The sequence below is a fragment of the Mesoplodon mirus genome (assembly GCF_964341445.2).
Source record: "Mesoplodon mirus genome assembly, chromosome: 1".
NCBI lineage: Eukaryota > Metazoa > Chordata > Mammalia > Artiodactyla > Ziphiidae > Mesoplodon > Mesoplodon mirus.
This window is the reverse complement of record NC_138976.1, coordinates 24,840,327-24,848,696: the sequence shown is the minus strand read 5'-3', so window position 1 is coordinate 24,848,696 and position 8,370 is coordinate 24,840,327.

Genomic DNA, 8,370 nt, shown 5'->3' with positions numbered 1-8,370 from the left:
CTGCGATATGTTTAGACTAGAGGCCATGTGCTTTATGTCTCTCAAGTTTAAATGGCCTTTCACACCTGGGTAAGGCTGAGCACCAGGACCTGATTACAGAGAAAATTAAACCCAGCACTAAAGTAACTCAGTCACTTGGGGCTAAAGAAAACCATCATGGTTTTGCATAGTTCGTAAATAAGTGGAAATTAAGTTTAAAGGGAAAAAAAGAAATCACATTTAAAAATATGATCATCCCACAAAAGCAAATTAGGCTGTTGTTATTTGTGGTTAAATAAGGACTTTCACTAAATTAAAGTAGGTACTTATTTAGTACCTACCACAAATAAGGAGGAAAGTATACAATTTTTCTTCTACTCTTGTTCTTGTTTTTAAAGCCAGTTTCCAGTGCTTTCTGTTGCTTTTTCTGCTTGGATAATGAATCAGTGTTCTATCTGTCGAAATGGACGAGAACATGTGGGAAGGTCTTTAAAAACAAATTAAAACCAATGAGGGATCTTTTTTTTTTTTTTTTTTTTTTGGCAGGAGAGCGCAAGGAAGAACTTAATTTTGGAGAAACTAGGGTACCCAGAGTGCTGGGTCATGAGGGTCAAGGTCAAGGATTGGACCCAGTTCCTAGAGCTCAGACCCTGGGGCCTGGGACCCCAGTGGCTAGTTTGACTGTGCTCAGCCCCTCCTGCAGTTGATTCCCGCAAAGCCTCCTCCAGCCTAGGACTCCTGCCTAATTTTTTGCCACTCTGTGCTCTAGTTACACTGAACTATTTTTGAGTTCCCCTAAAGGATCATGTTCTCTCTCCTCTAGGCCTTGGCACAGGCAGTTTCCTAAGCCTGCACACTCCCTCCTCCCCTACACCCACCACGCTGAGCCCTGCCTTCTGCAGGTCCTTCTGCAAGTCCTTCAGGGTAGAAGTCACCTCCTCTCAGGACCTTCTCTGATCTCCCCAACGACCTTCTCTGGGCTCCCATAGCACCCTCTTTTGGCCCACTTACTACCCTTCATGGTGACTCCCTCTTTTCTTGTCTGTCATTCTCTCTAGACTGTGAGCTCCTCTGGGTTGGAACCATCTGGAGCACCTACTCAGCACTAAACCCAGGGCAAAGCCCTAGGGACACCATGGTGAACAAACAAGAAGTCCAGGCCTCTGCCCTTTTGTGGCTTAGAGCCTTGCATTATAACTGTGTCCTCCAGGACAAAGACCTCCTTGAGAGCAGGGCCTGAACTGTTTCCTACTATATCCGTAGCACCAAGCACAGAACTTAACACTTCGTAGGTGCCAATAAACATTCTGAATGGCCAAGTGCAGAAAAGAAAAAATGACAGCAAGGACTGAGGCATAACTGACTTCATACATTTACTCCTCAGGCCACATTCAGCCTCTTAGGTGAACATGACTGTTCCCTGAAGTCAGCTTTCTGGAAAGTTCCTCTGAGGAAGAAGTGAAGTATTAATGCACCCAAGCTCCCCGACCCCAGCCGCCGAGGACCTGCCCTGGTGTCACGTGCCCCAGGTTCTCAGTTGTTCCATTTATAGGCACCCTTGATGGTCACACCCTGACCTACACCCACTTCCTGCTTCCTCAACCTTGGTCCTCATTCCTGGAACATAAGCATCATTTTTATGCTGTCCCTGAGCAAACAAGCCCACCATCACACCTGGGGCAGTTTGGGAGGTGAAAGTCACCTCATACTGTCTCTGTGGAAGGATTTTTGACCTGGGATACACAACTTACCTGCCTCCATTTTCCAAATGCTACCTCACTCACCCATCCAGCAAATAATTCCTGCATGCGAGGCACCCATACAAGCACCAGGAATAGAAAGGGGAATGAAGAGGGTGGTCCTCTTTCTGTAAACTGTATTTTACAGTAAATGTAGTTTACGACAAAAGTAAACTATGTTCACGCACTGCTATAAAATCATGGACTATACTAACGAGGGCAACGAAGGAAACAAATTGAGTGCTGTGTGTGACTAACAAGGGGACCTTCTTTACACAGGTGGTCAGGAAGTGTCTTTCTGAAGAGTCGACACTGAAGCTGAGACCCCTATCCCAAATTTCTTCCAAATGATAATAATCTATTCCCACACTGGGCCCCCACAGGAGGTTGAAACAGTATAGTGTCCTGAAAAAATCACAGGGTTTGGAATAAGTCAGGCCTGGGTTCCACTCCCAGCTGTGTTCCTTCCTGATAAGGAACTTCTCATCTTCCAGCCAATGGAAACAACCACCACCAGAGGCCGTAGTGAGGACCATAGGAGACGAGGGGTGTGAGACCTCTAACAGCCTGGACCTGCGGCCCAAGGTTCTTGCCCCAGATACTTAAGAAAGAAGTCTCATCCTGAGCTCTGGCTCCCTGGCCTGCTTCCACTGCCTGTGGCCTGGAGGACCTTCCCTATCCTCATACCTCGTCTTGACAGTCTCTGCCTGTCACCAGCCTCATCTCCTCTTCATCCCCCACCACAACCCCCTGTCTGGCAGGTCCTGCCCCCTCCTCCCCCCAGTTAAGACAGTGGGTCTAGGGAATTCCCTGGAGGTCCAGTGGTTAGGACTCGGTGCTCTCACTGTGGTGGCCTGGGTTCAATCCAAGATGATTAGGTGTCCTTACAGAAAAGGGAAATTTGTGCACAAACGCATACACAAGAACCCCACATGAAAGACACAGGGAGAAGATGGCCATCTACAAGCTAGAGAGAGAGGCCAGGAACACATCCTTCCCTCGCAGCCCTCAGGAGGAACCAACCCTGCCGACACCGTGACCTTGGACTTCTAGCCTCCAGAACTGTAAAATGATAAACTTCTGTTGTTTATGTTACCCAGTCTATGGTACTTTGTTACAGCAGCCCCAGAAAGTTAATACACGTGAGGAACTGTCATTGAGGAAATATGCACTGAGGGCTGGTGGGTGAGGCACAGCAAAGGGACTCAGGCCCATGGCCCCGAGCACTCACTCTCTGGCAGGGGAGACAAGACAGGGAGCGGAGCAGCCAGTGCTAGGGCCATGAGAACAAGTTATCAAAGTCACTGAATGAGGAACCCAGGGAGGGGAGTTTCCCGTCTGCTGGGGAGGCTAATGCCTTTGCACTGGTTCTTGAAGACTGGGATGGTTGGCTTATGCAGATGGAGGAAGAGTGCAGACAGAGGCAGCACGAGCAAGGTGAGACACAGGAATGTTCGGACGGCCAGGTAGGGCATATGGAGACTGGGCGCAGGAAGTAAGGCTGAGAGGGTGATTTGGGATGTTGTCTGTGTGTGCACTTGGTTGGGCGGGGGGGTGGCACTGGAAAGTCACTGAAAGTTCCTGAGCTGCATCAGGAGAACCAGGCTGTGGGGAGATCCCTTGAGCAACATAGGGAGGACAGGTCCTGGGTGAAACACTGAGGGCCTCAAGTGGCCTATGATGTGGGAACTTGGATTTCCTCAGCCTCATTTCTTCCATTCCCCTCTTCCTCCTGCCGAAGCACCCGCACTGTGGAGTGCTCTGGGTATCAGAAGTTCCCATCCACAGAGGGATCCTCTGAGATGAGCTTCTCCCAAGTCCAGTGGAATAGTCTACTGTTACTGGCTCATCCTTGGTCTTTACCCCAGGATTAGCACAAGGCAGGGAGAGAAGTTGGCCTTGCTTTGCACTCTGGGGCCTTGCAACAGTCATCCTGAGCCTCAATTCCCTCATTTGAAAGATGGGGTCAGAATCCTCACACTGCCTCCCTTGAACAAGATAATGGATGTGAGCTATGCGAACTGTAGTGTGGTATGGACACACCGGGGGCCATCATTCTTTTGTCAGAAGTGGGGCTCAGGACGGGTCAGACTGGAGCTGGTCAGGCCAGAGCTTGGCAGAGTGGTTGTAGGTAGGATTTGGACAGGTACCTGTGGGAAGCACCAGGTGGCTACAGAAACAGGAAAGCAATGGGCTGATGTCCCAGCAGGAGTGAAACCTAATGGCAGATCAGGGAAAAGGTAGGGACCTGACCCAGCACTGGTATGGACAAAGCCAAGGGCCTGACAGGAATTCCTATCCCCAGGGGCTGGCTGGGATCCTGCGGACTACTCGCTTCCCCAGAGTCCACGTCACCCACTCCCAGACTCCCCCAGTGCCAGGTCACCCACTCTGCTCAGATGCCCACCTCTCACCCACCTGCTGCTGCTGCAGCTACCAGGTGCACAGCTGTGCAGAACCCTGGCTGCACGCCTGCTAGCCTAGTTGGCCACTGAGAGAAGCCCACGGTGTAGGCTGTTCCCAGCAGTTCTCCACATCACCCCTCAGTGTCCAGCATTCTCACACTCATTAGCTTACCACAGCGTGCTTAGGGCACCCCCAATTTATAAATGGAAAACTGAGTCCTAAGAAGCAAAGGGTCTTTTGCCAGTTCACTAAGATGGTATATGGCAGGGCTGCCTCTCACAATGTGAAATTATGATGATTAAGAGTGGTAGTTGTGGGCCTCCCTGGTGGCGCAGTGGTTGAGAGTCCGCCTGCCGATGCAGGGGATACGGGTTCGTGCCCCGGTCTGGGAGGATCCCATATGCCGCGGAGCGGCTGGGCCCGTGAGCCATGGCCGCTGGGCCTGCGCGTCCGGAGCCTGTGCTCCGCAACGGGAGAGGCCACAACAGTGAGAGGCCCGCATACCGCAAAAAAAAAAAAAAAAGAGTGGTAGTTGTATTTATAGATTGCCCACTGTTTGCCTGCACCCCTGAAGCATTTCATGGTTCTAATTCTTTTTTTTTTTTTTTTTTTTTTGCTGTACGCGGGTCTCTCACTGTTGTGGCCTCTCCCATTGCGGAGCACAGGCTCCGGACGTGCAGGCTCAGCGGCCATGGCTCACGGGCCCAGCCGCTCCGCGGCATGTGGGATCTTCCCGGACCGGGGCACGAACCAGTGTCCCCTGCATCGGCAGGCGGACTCTCAACCACTGCGCCACCAGGGAAGCCCCCATGGTTCTAATTCTAAAAACGAGCTCTGTTCTCACTCTGTCTTCACTCTGTCCTGAGCCTCAGGGTCTTGTTAGCCAACATCTACTTTGCTCCGGAGAAGAAAGAAATAGGTCCACTAACTTTCTCATTAGAACAGAGCCAGGAGCCAGACAGCCCTAAGGAGGAGCATTTGGCAAACAGCAGAAACTGAATTCGGGCAGAGCTGGGTTGGAATAGGCTGGCTATTCACTGGCTATGTGACTTTAGAAGCACTTCACCTCTAAATCCTTCAGTTTTCACGTCCGTGAAATGAGGATTACAGTTTAGCTCCCTCCGATTCAGAGCATTAGTACCCTGCTAGGGGCAGATATACATCTTGCTCATGCGAAGGTGAGTCTGTAATTCCGTCTTGCAGACTGATTAGTCTGACTAGTAAAACAGATTTACTAGTATTCCTGTTGCAGTTTTTGGATGACACCTCATTCACCATCAGTCTTGGGGGTGCAGTCCTCATCCAGCCTTGTCCAGGTAACTGTAACAGCCTCCTCAATGATCTCTTGCTACAGGTCTACCCCTTTCTACTCCACCAGCCTAAGGCACAGCTCTGACACTTTCCACGAGCCCAAACCCATACCTAACTCCTCAGGAGGGCGGGGTAGGTGGGAGTAACGGCACGTAACTAACTACTAGCATGTCTACTGCTGGTTAGAACTTGGAATATACCCCCATTCCGATTTGTACAGCTGGATCAGAGCTGCAAGCTTGCTTAAGCTTGGGCCCCATATTTTCAGTCGAGGAACTGAAGGTTCACAGAAGGGAGGTGACTCAGGAGGGTCAAATACCAGCTAGTGGCCAGGCTGTGGCTAGAACAGGTCTCTGGGTTCTCTCTGAGGCCTCCCTCACCACACCTCCACTCCTCTTCCCCAGGGCTGGGGTGGGGTGACGTTGTAACGAACACACATGCTGACCTGGGTCAAGCCCCCTTAATCAGACAGAGTAACTCTAAGGGTCATTTTCTTCTCTCTTTATGCCCTTCTGACACCTCTGGGACAAGTTATAAAATACTTGGTCAGAGATTACGAAGCTGACCTAATTGGCTCTAGGAAAAACTTCAACACTTGCTTCAATCTTGGTGGCTTTCCTGCAGAGCAACTGTTTGGCAGCTGAAGCTTAAGTAACTTGACTCCCTTTCAAACTGTCAACACAGTGGTATCACCAGTCTCATTAAAATTGATGTCAGCACAACTTGACAGGGCTGGAGAAAAGGGAAGGTCATAGCCTAGGGATAGAACCACCTCTGTGGTTCTGTCTCACCCTTCTCTGATGGGAGGGTGGTGTAGCCCAAATAGGAATGCCAGAAATGGAAACCATTGACTCTGCTGTAACTCAGCTCACTGTGTCCTAGTTAGGAGTCCTGGTAGTGGTGACGAGGAGTGGGGGCTAGCATCTTACACAAGGTGCTCTGAATTTCCATCAGAAGCATCAGTCACTCTTCAGGGCCTGGATGCCTAAAGCAGGAGTAAACAAAAGGTAAGAGCAAAGTTGAAAGCAGGGCCAGGTTCTTTCACTACTTCACCAGGAAACCTTGGGCCAGTCCTTGACTCTTTCCTGTTCCTCAGTTTCCCCATACCTATGATGAGCAATAGTTCTAAGCCCTTTTATTTTTAAAAGACGAATGCTTCAAATGCATGCCAACATATCACACAGGAACAGGGCCATTGCTCTGGCTGGAGGGCAGGTGTGTGTGGAAGAGACCCCTCTCCCCACCCTGCAGGAAGGAGCAAGTAGGAACCAGTTATCCAGACCATCACAGCTCCCACCCAGCTCAGACATTTATAACTTAAACATTCACTGCAAAAGCTGGGAGCAAACCCACTCAATGAACGTCTCCTTCAGATGGGAATTAACTCCAGAAATATGGTCTGCTCTGTGACCTCATCACCAAAAATCCTGCTCCTCAAGAAGTTTAAAATAGTCTTCAGTGAAGAGCAGCTAAGCCAGAGACTTCCCTAGTGGCGCAGTGGTTAAGAATCCGCCTGCCAATGCAGGGGACGTGGGTCCAAGTCCTGGTCCGGGAAGATCCCACATGCCACAGAGCAACTAAGCCACGTGCGCTGCAACTACCGAGCCTGTGCCCTAGAGCCCATGAGCCACAACTACCGAGCCCGCGTGGTGCAACTACTGAAGCCCGCACGCCTAAAGCCCATGCTCCGCAACAAGAGAAGCCACTGCAATGAGAAGCCCGTGCACCGCAACGAAGAGTAGCCCCTGCTCGCCATAACTAGAGAAAGTGCACGCGTAGCAACGAAGACCCAACATGGCCATAAATAAGTAAATAAATAAATATTAAGAGCAGCTAAGCCTCAAGGCCCTCCCAGAGGTCTGAATGTCACAGGCTTCTGGAAAATGTAATTTTAAAACAAGAAAAAGCATGATAGAAATGAAAAGCTGGTTTGAGAGTTCCCTAGAATCCTCACTGGCCACAGGCAGTAGATCAAACTGACATTTTGCAAAGTGAATGCCAAAAGAAAGGTCTGCCGTTCAAGCCCCCTTGGGATAAGGTCCCAAATCACTGCTCCAGTCTCACCTGCCATTCCTCTTCTTCCTCCTCATTCTCTGGTCAAACTTGCCTATTTGAAGCCAAGTGTACACAACTCCCTACCTCTGACCTCTGTCCATCATGTTCCTCCCTCCTTTCTCCATTTCTATTTCTAAACTCTACTCACATCCGCATGGGCGTCTCAAATACTTTCCTTTCTAGGAAACTTCCCTAATCCTCCCAGTTGAAAGCTACCTTTCCTACCTCTAAATTACTCTAACACTTACTGGACCACTTGTTCTAGATCTTGGTAAATATCATTCCCATGTGTCTTCTCTTCCCTACTAGTTCCCATGAGCACCCAAGGGCTGGTTTGTCTTTTTTGCTGTTTGCAAAAAGCAAACTCCACTCTAAAGCCTAGAGGGGACTTTAATGTAAAGTACATGATTTGGGGGCTCCACTGACACTAAAATGACATAAATTCAGATTAGTTTCCAATCTTTTTTTTTTTTTTTTTTTTTGCGATACGAGGGCCTCTCACTGCTGTGGCCTCTCCCGTTGCGGAGCACAGGCTCCGGATGCACAGGCTCAGCGGCCATGGCTCACGGGCCCAGCCGCTCCGCGGCATGTGGGATCTTCCCGGACCGGGGCACGAACCCGTGTCCCCTGCATCGGCAGGCGGACTCTCAACCACTGCGCCACCAGGGAAGCCCTAGTTTCCAATCTTTAACATTGCTCTTACATGTGTAAAAACACACTCACTCCAGTAGCTTATAGCTAAGAGTTACCAAAACAATCCTCAAGTGTTCCACTACAAAAATTGACAATGTAGTCGCACATTAAATTGTTGAGCCACTGCATAAAGACTACAGAATCTTACCCCTCCCCCAAATCCCTTTAAGATATGTAAGAATAGAGC